Genomic DNA, 14848 nt, shown 5'->3' on the forward strand with positions numbered 1-14848 from the left:
GGAGCAGAGGAGGTAGAGAAAAGTGACTGAATTGGGGATAGATTGTGGAGATTGGGCCAAGGGGTGCTGATGACTCCAGGGGGTAAAGGGTGGGATGACATCAAGGGTGGCCCCTAGAATTTTAGCCTGAGCACCTGGGGGAAGGGTGGTGCATTTACCTAAATGAGGAAGGTTTAAGAAGGTTAATGTGGATTTGGAGGGGAGCACAGCAGTTCTGCTTGGCCTCATGAATGTGGACTCACACTGTGGTCAGGGCTGGTACATGGTCCCCTGACTCTGTCCAATGCTCCTTTCAGTGACTGGGTGGTAAGGCACACCATATACATCTCCCACACCACACCCCCTCCTCCAGCACTCATTCTCAGTGGGGCAGACCCCATGTCCTATGGGGGGAATTTTCATCAGACACTATGGGTTGAATTCCACCTCCAAGGTTGCAGGAATCTGTTAAATCACCTGGTCTCTCTGAGCCTCAGTTTTCCTCAGCCAAAGGGAGAGAATAAATACTTCATTGCCCCTGGGACCAATGAATGAATCATTAAATGAAAACATTGGTGCTGGATTACCCAGATAGGCAGACAAGGCTCCAGCCCCCAAAGAAATGTTTTTATGAAAAAAAAAAAATGTTTTTATGAAAGATTTTGCCTTTTTTCCCTCATGATCCCCGTGATCCCCAAGGTTTTGCTTTTTGATGTTGAAAGAACCACACAGTTGGGGAGCCTATCTGGCTCAGTTGGTGGAGAGTGAGTGCAACTTTTGATCTCCGGGTCTTGAGTTCAAGCCCCATGTTGATGGGCATAGAGATTACTTAATAAAAATAAATAAAATTCGGGGCGCCTGGGTGGCTCAGTGGGTTGGGCCTCTGCCTTTGGCTCAGGTCAGGATCTCAGAGTCCTGGGATCAAGCCCCGCATCGGGCTCTCTGCTCTGGCGGGGAGCCTGCTTCCCCCTCTTTCTCTGCCTGCCTCTCTGCCTACTTGTGATTTCTGTCTGTCAAATAAATAAATAAAATGTTTAAAAAAATAAAATAAAATAAATAAATAAATAAATAAATAAAATTCATATAGCTGTTACTACACAAATACACACAGGCAGTGGAGAACATGGACGATCAGAAGGAAAACCAGTTTCTAGACTGATTTCAAGTCTTCCCATGGTTGTGCACTGGTGAAACCGTGTTTCTTTATAAAATTTGTCCTAAGGGGCGCCTTGATGACTCAGTGTGTTAAAGCCTCTGCCTTCTGCTCAGGTCATGATCTCAGGGTCCTGGGATTGAGCCCCGCATCCATCCGGCTGTCTGCTCATCAGGGAGCCTGCTTCCCTTCCTCTCTCTCTGCCTGCCTCTCTGCCTACTTGTGATCTCTGTCAAATAAATAAAACCTTTGAAAAAAAAAATTCGTTTTAACAGGGGTGCCTGTCTGGATCAACTGATAGAGCAGTGGACTCTTGATCTCCAGGTTGTGAGTTCGAGCCCCACGTTGGGTGCAGAGATTATTTAAGAATAAATTCATAAAAAATAAAATAAAATAAATCCATAATAATAAAATATTTAAAAATAAACAATAAGTAAAAATAAAAATTTATTGTAGTAAAGCATGATCATTATACTCATCATGATGGTAATCAATGTTTATTAAGGAGACAACAAAAATTCTGTGATTAAAGGTCATGTTTCATCATCCGGAAAAAAAAAAAAAAATAGATAAAGAAATGTCCTTGCTCTTAGGAAATAAACACTAAAGTATTTAGAGGTAAAGGGGCACACTGTCATCAGTTTGCCCTTAAATGGTTCAGAAACAACAATATGTTAGGTATCAGAGAGGGAGAACGTAAAGCAAATGGAGGAAAATGTAAAAAAAAGGAAAATATGGCTAAAAAGACATTCATTCATGAGTTCCTATTACTAGTCCTACAACTCTTCTACAAATGAGGGATTATATCAAATAAAAGGATGCCTCAAAAAATTAATGTTTAAAACACACACACACACACACACACACACACACACACACACAGTCGTCCATAGAGCACACACCTCTTAATTTCAGGGTGGTGAGTTCGAGGTCCATGTTGGGCATGGAGATGGAGCCTACTTAAAATAAAACTTTATGGGCACCTGGGTGGCTCAGTCGGTGAAGCATCCGACTTTTGATTTTAGCTCAGGTCTTCATCTCAGGCTCTGAGTTCAAGCCCCACATTGCGCTCCATGCTTTAATTAGTTAATTAATTATTATATTAAAAATAAAAAATAGGGGGGCGCCTGGGTGGCTCAGTGGGTTAAGCCACTGCCTTCGGCTCGGGTCATGATCTCAGGGTCCTGGGATCGAGTCCCATGTCGGGCTCTCTGCTCAGCAGGGGGCCTGTTTCCCTTTCTCTCTCTCTGCCTGCCTCTCTGCCTACTTGTGATCTCTCTCTGTCAAATAAATAAATAAAATCTTTAAAAAATAAATTAATTAATTAATTAAAAAAAAATAGGGACGCCTGGGTCCTAGTTTGTTAAGGAACTGCCTTCGGCTCAGATCACGATCCCAGCTTCTTGGGATCGAGTCCTGAATCGTCCTTGCTTGGCTGGGAGCCTGCTTCTCCTTCTGCCTCTGCCTGCTACTCTGTCCGCCTGTGCTCTCTCTCTCTCTCTGACAAATAAATAAATAAATTTTTTTTAATCAAAAATAAAAACAAGGGGTGCCTGCCTGGCTCAGCCAGTAGAGCACGCGACTCTTGTTCTCAGAGTTATAAGTTCGAGTCCCACATTGGGTGTAGAGATTACTTAAAAATAAAAGCTTTGAAAAAAAATTTTTTTAAAGATTTTATTTATCCACTTGACAGAGACACAGGGAGAGGGAACATAAGGAGGGGGAGTGGGAGAGGGAGAAGCAGGCTTCTGGCAGAGCAGGGAGCCCAATGTGGGGCATGCTCAACCCCAGGGCCCTGAGATCACGACCTGAGCCAAAGGCAGACACTTAATGACCAGGCACCTCTAAAAAAATTGTTTTAAACACAAAGCAAAAACTCCAGACATATGAGATTCCAGGGCTGGCTGAGTCAGTAGAGCATGGAACTCTTGATTTCAGGTTATGAATTTGAGCTTCATGTAGAGTGTAGAGATTACCTAAAATAAATTACTTTTAAAAAACACACATAAGGGGCGCGAGCCTGCTTCCCCCTCTCCCACCCCCCCTGCTTGTGTTCCCTCTCTCGCTGTGTCTCTGTCAATAAATTTTTTTTTTTTAAAGCACACAAATATATACATCCTTCACGCCTTTGTGCTAATCAACACATAGATGGACTTAAACCCATGTCGTGTTTAAATATAATATTTGTGTTGAATTCTACCACCAATTTTTCAGCTCTCAGAGCAGCTATAGGTTTTAATAACCCTCAAAGTGCTAACTTAGCACTGTACTTGTTGCATAAAAGGCACCTCAGATGTGGTCGGTATTTTCATGAGCAAATGACTTCAACTCTCTATGCCTCGATTTCATCATCCATAAAACGGAGGTAAAAAGAGTCCTTACTTCGTACAATTGTTGTGAGAATCATATGAATTAATACAGATAGGGCTTTCTGAATCGTAACAACCATTAAATGTGCTTTTTAAATTAAAAAAATAAATACATTGTTATTGGAGCACCTGGCTAGCTCAGTTGGAAGAACATGGGACTGTTGATCTCAGGATCGTGAATTCGAGCCCTATGTTGGACATAGTGATTACTTACATAAAAACTTTAAAAAACAACAAAAAATAACAACAACAACAACAACAAAGCCAGGGGCTCCTAGGTGACTCAGTGGGTTAAGACTCTGCCTTCAGCTAAGGTCATGGTCTCAGGATCCTGGGATCCAGCCCCACGTTGGACTCCCTGTTCCACGGGGAGCCTGCTTCTCCCTCACCCACTCCCCCTGCTTGTGTTCCCTCTCTCACTCTCTGCCAAATGAATAAATAAAATCTTTTAAAAAAAATACATGGTTATCAATAATGAATTCATGCTGATCTGCTCCCCTAGCAGTCTCAGCTCTTGGCAGGTGTGGAGAGGAACATTCTCGCTATCCCCTCAGCACCACAGAACCCTGTCCCTTGGACTGTCTGCTGCTTAAGGCCAGCCCAGTTCATCACTGAATCTGCAACTAGCACCTAGTATGATGACCCCCATTTCACAGTCAAGGAAACTGAGGCTGTGCAGGGTAAGGCGGTTTTCCTGAAAGCCGCAACTGGTTGGTGGCAGAGTTGCAACTAGACTCCCAGCTCGACCCTCACTCTGCACGGACCCCCACCCCACCCCCATTCTGTGTGTGCTATGCTAAGGAGTTTGAGCTTCAGTCAACTCCCAGTCTGATTGGAATAATAATAATAGTAATGCCTACTTCCGGGAGTGACTGCAGGGATCCCCAGAGCCGGTGTATGTGAAAGAACCCTATTGTAAAGTACTCCGGTCTTAATTGCGGTGTCCTCAGAGGCCACGTTCATGTGCAAAGTGGGTTCCTCACCTTTCGTTTTCACCAGAAACACCCAGACCTCTCTACCCAAGTCCACCCGCAGAAAGAATTTTTTTATGCCCTCCCTTTTTTTTCTTTTATGCCTTTTTAAACCTAAAAATGGGCCATTGAAAGATCTGCTTTAAATATACCTGCCTAGACAAATCTGGCCAGGTATTATTTATTAGTTATTATTAAATAACATGTTATTAGCAGCCAGCCATAAAGAGAATAACCATGTGGGGTGCCTGGGTGGCTCAGTGGGTTAAGGCTCTACCTTTGGCTCAGGTCATGATCTCAGGGTCCTGGATTGAGCCCCACATCAGGCTATGTGCTCAGTGGGGAGCCTGCTTCCCCCTCTCTATCTGCCTGCCTCTCTGCCTACTTGTGATCTCTGTCTGCCAAACAAATAAATAAAATATTTTAAAAAGAGAGAGAGAGAAAATAACCATGTGCTGAGAGGATAACCGCTCGGTTGAGCGTTTTATGCATATTATGCACTGATTCTTGGGGCGGGTTTATGAAGTAGAAAGGAGGTTAGCTCCATTTTACACAGGGGGAAACTGAGACCCAGAGAGGCAGAGTGAGTATTCGAAGTCATACTGTCAGGAAGTGTGCTGGGAGCTGGGATTAAATTCTAAGCTGTGGTCTTAACCGAGTTTCTACCATATAAAAGGTTTAGCATGGTTCCTAGGAGAAGGCACTAGTGAACAGGCAGATGGATCCTGAGTATCCCTGAGAGCTCTTTGCTGGCTGCACAGTCCCACTGACTTACTTTTGCCTGGGTAGGTGAGTGTGCCCCTTCTCTCTCAGCCAGGGAAGCTCTATCCTGAGGCTCTGCTCCTGGCACCTTCTTTTTTTTTTTTTTTTCCTGGCACCTTCTATCTACTCCTCCTTTCTCCCCTTCCAAATAGATAAATGCCCTGGGGTGAGCGTGGAAGTTAGGATAGTAAGTGGGGGTACCCTTCTCCTTGTCTTGCACCTCTCTCTCTCCATCCCCTACAGAAGCAGTTCTTTCCTTGCTGCTGTCACTGAAGGGAATGTCTTGGCAGGGGGGCGTGTGGATATTTACTGGAACTACCTGCCAGGTGCTATGGTAAGGACTGGGGACAAAGCAGACAACAAAAACAGACTCAATCCTGGGGCTGCCCTCCTGGAGCTCACAACTGAGTAGGGAAACAGACACGAATTAATTAAATTTATCTCATGAACAATTATGAGATTACAATTACATTCAATGCTAAGAAGAGGAGAGGGTAAGTAAGAGGAAGTGTTTTAGGTCATGCGGCTGAGGAATCGTATCTGAGAAAGAGCTCTGAGGGAAAGCAGGCCATTGGGTGAAGGGAAATGTGTTCTGGGCAATTGGGAATAAGGTCCTGGAACACAGGGAACTGAGAGGAGCCCCTTGTGGCTAGAGCATGCAGGGTGAAGAAGGCAGAGACCAGATCATGAAACCTTAAGAAATGAAGTCATTGGAGGTTTTTCAGCAGACAGGATAGTAATGTGATCGGATATAAATAAAGCATTTTGCATAGTGTCTAGCACAATGATAGCTGATAGAAGGCAAAAAGCCCTCCCTTCATTTGGAATAGTCTTGTATCTATAGACATAGGTAAAGTTTCTGTATCTCTAGATAACATTTTATCCCAATTTCTACAGACATCAAGTGAATCAATGCTCAAGTTATTTATTATCATTATTATTTTTTAAAAGATTTTATTTATTTATTTGACAGAGAGAGACACAGCCGGAGAGAGAGGGAATATAAGCAGGGGGAGTGGGAGAGGAAGAACGAGCAGGGAGTGTGATGCAAGGGCTGGATCCCAGGACCCTGGGATCATGACCTGAGCCGAAGGCAGACCCTTAATAACTGAGCCACCCAGGCGCCCCATTATCATTAGTATTCATAGTGATAATAATATTACTCCTAATTTGCTTCCCCTAAATTGCCTAAGGAGATAATTTTTAAGACTTATTTATTTGAGAGAGAGAGAGAGAGTGGGTGCATGCATGGGTGTGGAGAGGGGCAGGGGAGAGGGAGACGCAGACTCTCCATGGAGCGGAAAGCTGGACATAGGGCTAGATCTCAGAACCCTGAGATCATGACCAGAGCTGAAATCAAGAGTCAGAAGTTTAACCAACTGAGCCACCCAGGCACTCCCCTGGAGATCATTTTTAAAAGGAAGAAGACATGGTTAAGAAAACACAGCCTTTCACCTCACACCAGTCAGAATGGCTAAAATCAACAAGTCAGGAAATGACAGATGCTGGCGAGGATGTGGAGAAAGGGGAACCCTCCTACACTGTCGGTGAGAATGCAAGCTGGTGCAGCCACTCTGGAAAACAGCATGGAGGTTCCTCAAAATGTTGAAAATAGAACTGCCCTATGACCCAGCAATTGCACTACTGGGTATTTACCCTAAAGGTACAAACGTAGTGATCCAAAGGGGCACGTGCACCCGAATGTTTATAGCAGCAATGTCCACAATAGCCAAACTATGGAAAGAACCTAGATGTCCATCAACAGATGAATGGATCAAGAAGATGTGGTATATATACACAATGGAATACTATGCAGCCATCAAAAGAAATGAAATCTTGCCATTTGCGACAACATGGATGGAACTAGAGCGTATCACGCTTAGCGAAATAAGTCAAGCGGAGAAAGACAGCTATCATATGATCTCTCTGATATGAGGAAGTGGTGATGCAACATGGGGGCTTAAGTGGGTAGAAGAAGAACCAATGAAACAAGATGGAATTGGGAGGGAGACAAACCATAAGTGACTCTTAATCTCACAAAACAAACTGAGGGTTGCTGGGGGGAGGGAGGTTGGGAGAAGCGGGTGGGATTATGGACATTGGGGAGGGTATGTGCTTTGGTGAGTGCTGTGAAGTGTGTAAACCTGGTGATTCACAGACCTGTACCCCTGGGGATAAAAATATATGTTTATAAAAAATAAAAAATTAAAAAAAAAAAAAAAAAAAGAAAACACAGCCTTGGGGCGCGTGGGTGGCTCAGTCAGAAGAACATGGGACTCTTTTTTTTTTTTTTAAGATTTTATTTATTTATTTGACAGAGATCACAAGCAAGGGGGCGGGGGTGGGAAGCGGGCTTCCCGCTGAGCAGAGAGCCTGATGTGGGGCTCCATCCCAGGACCTGAGATCATGACCTGAGCTGAAGGCAGAGGCTTAACCCACTGAGCCACCCAGGTGCCCCAGAACATGGGACTCTTGATCTCAGAGTTTTGACTTTGAATTCCACATTGGGTGTAGAGATTACATAAATAAACAAACAAACTCTTTAAAAAAAAGGAAAGGAAAGAACACAGCACTACTGCCCACTGCCCTCAGAGTGGCCCTTGTGAGAAGAGCTTTTACTGCAAAGTAGTCTGTGATCTCTCTTTGGCTTCTGACTTGAGTCCTGGGTCTAAACTATGGATTGCTTTCCTCATCCTGAGCCCTAAACAGACAGCATTAGCATGTCTTACTCTTGAATATCCCTCCATATATATATATATTTTTTAAGTTTTTTATCTATTTAAGAAATCTCTCTACCCCAACATGAGGCTCGAGCTCTTGACCCTGAGATCAAGAGTCACACACTCTTCTGATGGTGAGCCAGCCGGTGCCCCTCCTCCCTATCTTGTCATGTTCGTGCAGTGAGATATTCATCCATACTTGATGGGTTTCTACTTTTTTGGAAGTTCTTTGAATAAGGCTTGCATCAGCCACTTGCTACCTCAGAGAACAGCCTCCTCGCCTGTCTGAGCTTTACTTTCTCCAGATGTGATCTGGTGAGTGTGCAAAGGGATGCCACATGCCTTCATCTGTCCTCATGCACATTGGCACGGACTGAAGTCTAGAGATCTCCCTGAAGAAACATCAACTGGGACGGTGGTGGTGACAGCAACAGCAACCAGCAACCAGGACGTGCTCACCTTTTAAACATTATAAGCCCCAGCACCCATCCTGGTTCCGTCTTTGGGGCCTCCAGGAAACCTCTTGCCCACCTCTCAAGTTCCAGGGTGCCCACCCAAAGTTCTCGTCTGTTAGGCACAGGCAGATTACCTAAAGGATCTTAGGTGATAGAGTCATAGTCCCCCTACTCCAGTACCCTCCAGCCTTCTTGAAACCTTCACACAGGTTACTCTCAATGCCCAAACCCAAAGTCCTGGAGGTAGGGTGGAGGTCACATTATGTTCATGTGTGTAACGTTTAGTCCTTTGCTTGGTCGACCCACATGGACAAAATGTCCATGTCAACATGTATGACTCTGCCATTCTTTGTAACTGCTGCATAGAATCTCACAGTATGAATGGGCTGTAATTTATTGCACAATTGATCTCGTTAGTAGACAATTCATTGGTTTACAGGTTTTCCCATTACAATCCTGGTTACCAAGAACATCCTCTACATTCCTCCTCGTATGTATATACATTCCTAATTGTTACAATTAACATTCAATTGTATGAGACAACTACATAATAATTTATTAATTACTTGTATAATTTTCCAACATTTTATTGTGGAAAATATTCTAACATTCAGCCAGGTTGAAAGAATTTATGAGGAACCCCCTTATCTACCACCCAGACTTTGGTGTTGACATTTTATACATCTATCCATCCGTCTGTCCGTCCGTCTGATCTTTCGAAGCATTTCAAAGGAAATTGCAAGACATCAGTACACTTCCCTCTGAACATTTCAACATGCATATCGTGAACTAGAGTTTAATATTTGTTTGTACTTTTTGGTCTTTGAGGTAAAATTTACTACGTAAAAGACACAAACAAATCTTAAGTGTACATTTGCTGAACATTCATAGGCACATACACCGAGCGTGCTCATGTATCCAAACCCCTATCAAGATATAGAACATCAGGGTGCCAGGGCGGCTCAGTTGGTTAAAGGTCTGCCTTTGACTCAAGTCATGATACCAGGGTCATGGGATCGAGGCCCATGTTGGGCTCCCTGCTCAGCAGGGAGTCTGCTTCTCCCTCTCCCTCTGCCCACTCCTGCCTCCATTTGTGCTCTCTCACTCTTTCTAAAACAAGTCTTAAAAAAAAAAAAAAAGATATAGAACATCATCACCACCCTGGAAAGTTCTTTTGTCCCTTCCAGGCAATCTCTACCCCAACTACTACAGAGATAATTAGTGTTCTGATTGTTTCCACAACTGATTGCCTGTTCTAGACCTTTATGTTTTTTAATGGAGGGGGGCACACTCCCCAAGTACACATTTTTTTCCTGCCTTCTTTTATTTTAATGGGAGAGGGAAAAAAAAAACTCACTTCCTCTCCAATGCCTAAAGGGATTTTTTTTTTTTTAAAGATTTTATTTATTTATTTGACAGAGAGAGAGGCAGGCAGAGAGAGAGAGAGAGAGAGGGAAGCAGGCTCCCTGCTGAGCAGAGAGCCCGATATGGGACTCGATCCCAGGACCCTGAGATCATGACCTGAGCCAAAGGCAGCGGCTTAACCCGCTGAGCCACCCAGGCGCCCCATAAAGGGATTTTTTTTTTAAAAGATTTTATTTATTTATTTGACAGAGAGAGAGATCACAAGTAGGCAGGGAGTGAGGCAGAGAGAGAGGGGGAAGCAGGCTCTCCACTCAGCAGGGATGCTGGGGCAGATGCGGGGCTCGATCCCAGGACCCTGAGATCATGACCCAAGCCGAAGGCAGCAGCCTAACCCATTGAGCCATCCAGGCACCCCAGGAATTTTTTTTTTTTTTTTAAGATTTTATTTTTTTGACAGAGAGAGGCAGTGAGAAAAGGGAACACAAGCAGGGGGAGTGGGAGAGGAAGAAGCAGGCTTCCCTCCAGGCAGGGAGCCTGATGAGGGGCTCAATCCCAGGATTGAGGACCAGGACCCTGGGACCCCGGGATCATGCCCTGAGCCAAAGGCAGAAGCTCAACAACTAAGCCACCCAAGTGCCCCAAGGGATGTATTTCTTTCTGATCAGGTAAATTCTAATCCTCCTTTGAGTTCCAATAAACAATTAACTTCTCATTCCCTGGGACACCTGTATTTAGGCTCTGAGCTACCTAAGTTCAGGGACCACATTTATCCCCACAGTAGGTGCTTAATAAACGTTTGTTCCCTTGAAACCCTGGCTTATTATCTATCTTTCTCTCACTTTCAGACAAACCATAAAACATTGGTAAGCCTTGCTTTATTTTTGGAATCTTAGGTTCCTCCTGAGGAAGGTAGGATGGTTAAGGGAAGGTCAACAGCCAGATCTCATTCTTCCATCTGCCTCCTGAGTGACCCTGTGCAAATATTTTCCCCCAGTCTGGGCACTGGCTTCTAGCACTATCAAACGAGGAAGACGGTACAGCATGGGACGGGGCCAAAACCCTTGGTGTCGTTTCCACTCCCTTCTGTCATGCAGGATCTATCAGCACCTCTGACAGTTTTTCCTTCAACTCTGATCCCAAATCTGACCCTTACCACCCTTTGGTTGCTGGTGCCCAGTGCAAGCTACCGTCCTTACTCCGCTAGACTCTTGTACCAACCCCACTTACAGGGCTCCCAGCTTCCAACCTTGTCAACTTCTGTCTCCTCTTCCAGAGCCGACTGATCTTTGTTCAAAGCCCTCCCATGGTTTCCCATCTCACTCAGTGCAAAAGCCAAAGTCCTTCCTATGACCCACAAGGGCCCTGATGACCTTGACCCAATCCCACCTTCTACTGTTTCAGTTCTCACTACCGTGACCTCTGCTTGTCCTTGGACTTGCCAAGCACATTCTGACCTTGATCTCTGTGGTTCCTTTCCCCTCTACCTGGAATTCTTCCCCCATTCTCATGGCTCCTTTCTTCACTTTTTTCAGGTCTTTGTTCAGAAAACACTTTATATTAGAAATTCCTTTCCTCACCTGCCTGTCAAAGAGCAAGCGTCCACCGTCCTCCTCCAGCACTCCCCATCTTCCCTTACCATCTTCCAATGTGCTATGTATTTACTCATTTATTCCTCCTGCCTGACCAGAATGTAAGCTCCATGGACAGCTCACCTATGTTTTGACTGCTGCTGTATTTTTTTCACTGTCCACCTACAATAGGGCCTAGCTCATAACAGGTGCTCAGTAAATATTTGTTGGTCGGTCAGGGAACATGGGCTTGGAACTTAGCTCTAGCAATGATCCTTTCTATGGCTTGGATTCCTCCCTTAAAAAAAGCTCCGAATTTTTTTTTTCCTTCCTAAAAATTTAACTTTTCCTGTGAAATGGTTAAATGGTACAGGAAACACATGATATAGAGAGCTGCCTGGCTAACAGTACAGAGGCCCTGTGGCTTAGGGCACTCAGCCCTGACACCTGAGTGACCGGCCACAAGTTTCCCTGGCCCTTTTAGTACCTGCCTCAGAAACTTCCTGAAGGTTACAAAAAAGCCACGTGGAAAGTGCTTGTCACACAGTGTCAGATACAGTTATAATAACTGTTGTTGAGGGGCTAGAAAAGGATTCTACTTCCCAGATTTGCTCTGGATCTGGACTCTGCCTTCTCTTTTGTTTTGGGATAAACAGACCTGTCCTTATCTCCTCTGGGCAGTCCCTCTCCCACCAGGCTTCAGGAAGTCCTTAGATACAGCCTGCAGATAACCCTGCCTGCAGGCTGGGCTTGGGAAAGTGGTTGCTCAGACATGCTGACCTGGGGAGTAGTGAGAAAAGGTAGGGTAACAAGCCCGAGACCCCACGGCTTCCCCTTGATTATTATGTTGATGCCCGTGGCCAGTTAGAGGTGGACTACTTAGTCTGCTTAACTTCCATTCACCTTTCAGGTCTACTCACAGGGGGCTTACCCCCACCAGGCCTTGCCCCACACTGAACCTGCTCACCACCTCCCCCTCCTTCCTAGCTTGGTACTGCCCTACAGCGACTCTTCCAATCCAGTGTGTCTGCCGCATTAGATTGTGAACTACATGGGGGCAAAGCTGTAATCTGTCTTGTTCACCGCTGTGGCCTCAGCACCTAGCACAGCGCATGGCGTCTAGAAGGCGGTCAAAGAGTGTGGACGGCAGGAGGGCTGAATGGACTTTTCCACCTTGTAGATAAGCAAGTGTTCTAGAAGAGAAAGTTTCCTTGGCAGCCCCTCCCAGGTTACACCCAGGTCGCATCTCAGCACCCTGTGGCGATTTGCATGACCCTCCTAAAGCCCGGCTAGGCCAGGCATTCATTTTATAATTGTCCTGAGGAGAAAAACAAAACAGACAATAGAGATCCGAGGTCTCATTTTCTCAGGCAAAGAGATTCCTACCTTGAATTTGAAATAAGGGGTGAGATTTCCCCAAAGGTGGAGGCATTATCGCCCCCACCCTCAAAACTGGGGACGGCCCAAAGGGCCCTTTAAAAAACAAATTTCTAGAGGAGGCAGTTTAAAAGTCCATTGGAGCTTAGACCGAGAATCTTCGAAAGGTTTAACCTCTACCTTAGGAATTCCACTTCCAGAATTTGTCAAAGAAAAATCTTGAGATTGAGGGAGATTTTTGAACACCTAATCAAGTGCTTCACTGCCTCCCATAGAAAAATCAGAGAATTAGGATTCTCCTAGGAGTCCAACAGAGGGCTGTTTACGTGAATGTGCAGATACAGGATAGAAAATTAAAAGAGGAATTGACTCCTCTCCCCATGGCTTCCAGCAAACTCAGAGCCAATTTGAAAACCAATCAATAATCTCTCCATTGCTCCATATGTTGGTGAGTTTGCACCCTATCTGATCCTGATTTTTTTTTTTTTAATCTTCCTCCTTTAAGTGGCTCATTTCTTCAGCCGGTAGCAGCCTCCCAATAGGGGAGTTTTTGTCCAGTTCACTGCTCTGTCCCAGCACCCAGCATGATGCTCAGTAAAGACATGTTGCATGAATGGACAAACATATCCACAGGGTTGACGTCTTGGGCAATCTGGCAGCTCCTACCCAAACGAAAGGTACCAACCGGGCAATTCCATTCTAAGACCCAGTAACGCCATTCATAAGATACCTGTATACATGGATACCTGTGTATGTGAAAAGGCAAGAAGCTAAATGTTGATGCATACAGAAGTCCATGGTTCGAAGCAAAAATGTTAACAGAGAAGAAGTGTAGGCCACTCTAGAATGATCCAGAGAGCGTACTTGAGAAGTTCCAATCTCACTCTGGCTCCTAACCAGTGTGCGACCTCAAATAGAACCTTTCCTCTATCTGCTCCAACCCCCCCTCCCACAAAAAAACAAGGATAAGAGTTAAGACCTCCTGGGGGGCTTACTGAGAGGATTAAGGAAGAAAAATGCATGTAAATGCCCAGTACTTCTGGAGTTAGTACTCAGATATATTAAAATAGAAATTGATTTCCCTTGTGACAGGATGGGAATAAAGATCGTTTAACTTCTTTTGACCCCTTTAAAAATATGTAAGTAAACTCAAATTTACGAAAGAGTTGCAAAAAAAACCCGTATACTCTACCCAGAGTCAGTAACTGTTAACCTTCACCATGTTTGTATGTTTGTGCTATTTACCGCCTCTTTTTTTTTTCTTGAACTATTTTATCCCCCTTTACCTTAAATACTTCCAGCATGTAATTCTAAAGAACAAAGACATTCTCCCACATAAGCAAAGTACAATTATCAAATTCAGGAAAGTGAACATTGATACATTATTATCTAGTTTACGGTCATGTTTAAATTTCATCAACTGTCCCAATAATGGGGTTCCTGGGCGGCTCAGTCAGTTGAGCATCTGCCTTTGGCTCAAGTTGTGATCCTGGGTTCCTGGGATCAAGTCCTGCTTGGCAGGAGAGTCTGCTGCTCTCTCTCCCTCTGCCTCTCCCCATTCATGCTTACACTCTCTCTCGCTCTCTCAAATAAATAAATAAAATCTTTTTTAAAAAATTGCCCCAATAATGTCCTTTTAAAAAATTGAGGTTAAAGAGGTGCCTCGGTGGCTCAGTGGGTTAAAGCCTCTGCCCTTGGATCAGGTCATGATCTCAGGATCCTGGAATCAAGCCCCACATCGGGCTCTCTGCTCAGCGGGGAGCCTGCTTCCTCCCCTCTCTCTGCCTGCCTCTCTACTTGTGATCTCTGTCTATCAAATAAATAAAATCTTTTTAAAAATTGTGGTTAAAAAAAAAAATAAAACCCACATAACATAATATTTACTGTCTTAACCATTTCCAAGCATACAATTCAGTAGTGTTAAGCATATTCATGTTGTTGTGCCAGTAATATATTCTACGGCAATTGCTTACCTCCAACCAAGACCATATGCTGCATTTAGTTATCTTGTCTTAGTTTCTTTTAATCTGGAACAATTCCCCAGCCTTCTTTTGTTGATGACTTTTATGACATAGGTATTTTGAAAAGTGTAGGCCAAGTGTAATTTTGCCTTTGTCTATGTGCTTTTA

Source organism: Mustela erminea, chromosome 7 (genome assembly GCF_009829155.1).
Source record: "Mustela erminea isolate mMusErm1 chromosome 7, mMusErm1.Pri, whole genome shotgun sequence".
NCBI lineage: Eukaryota > Metazoa > Chordata > Mammalia > Carnivora > Mustelidae > Mustela > Mustela erminea.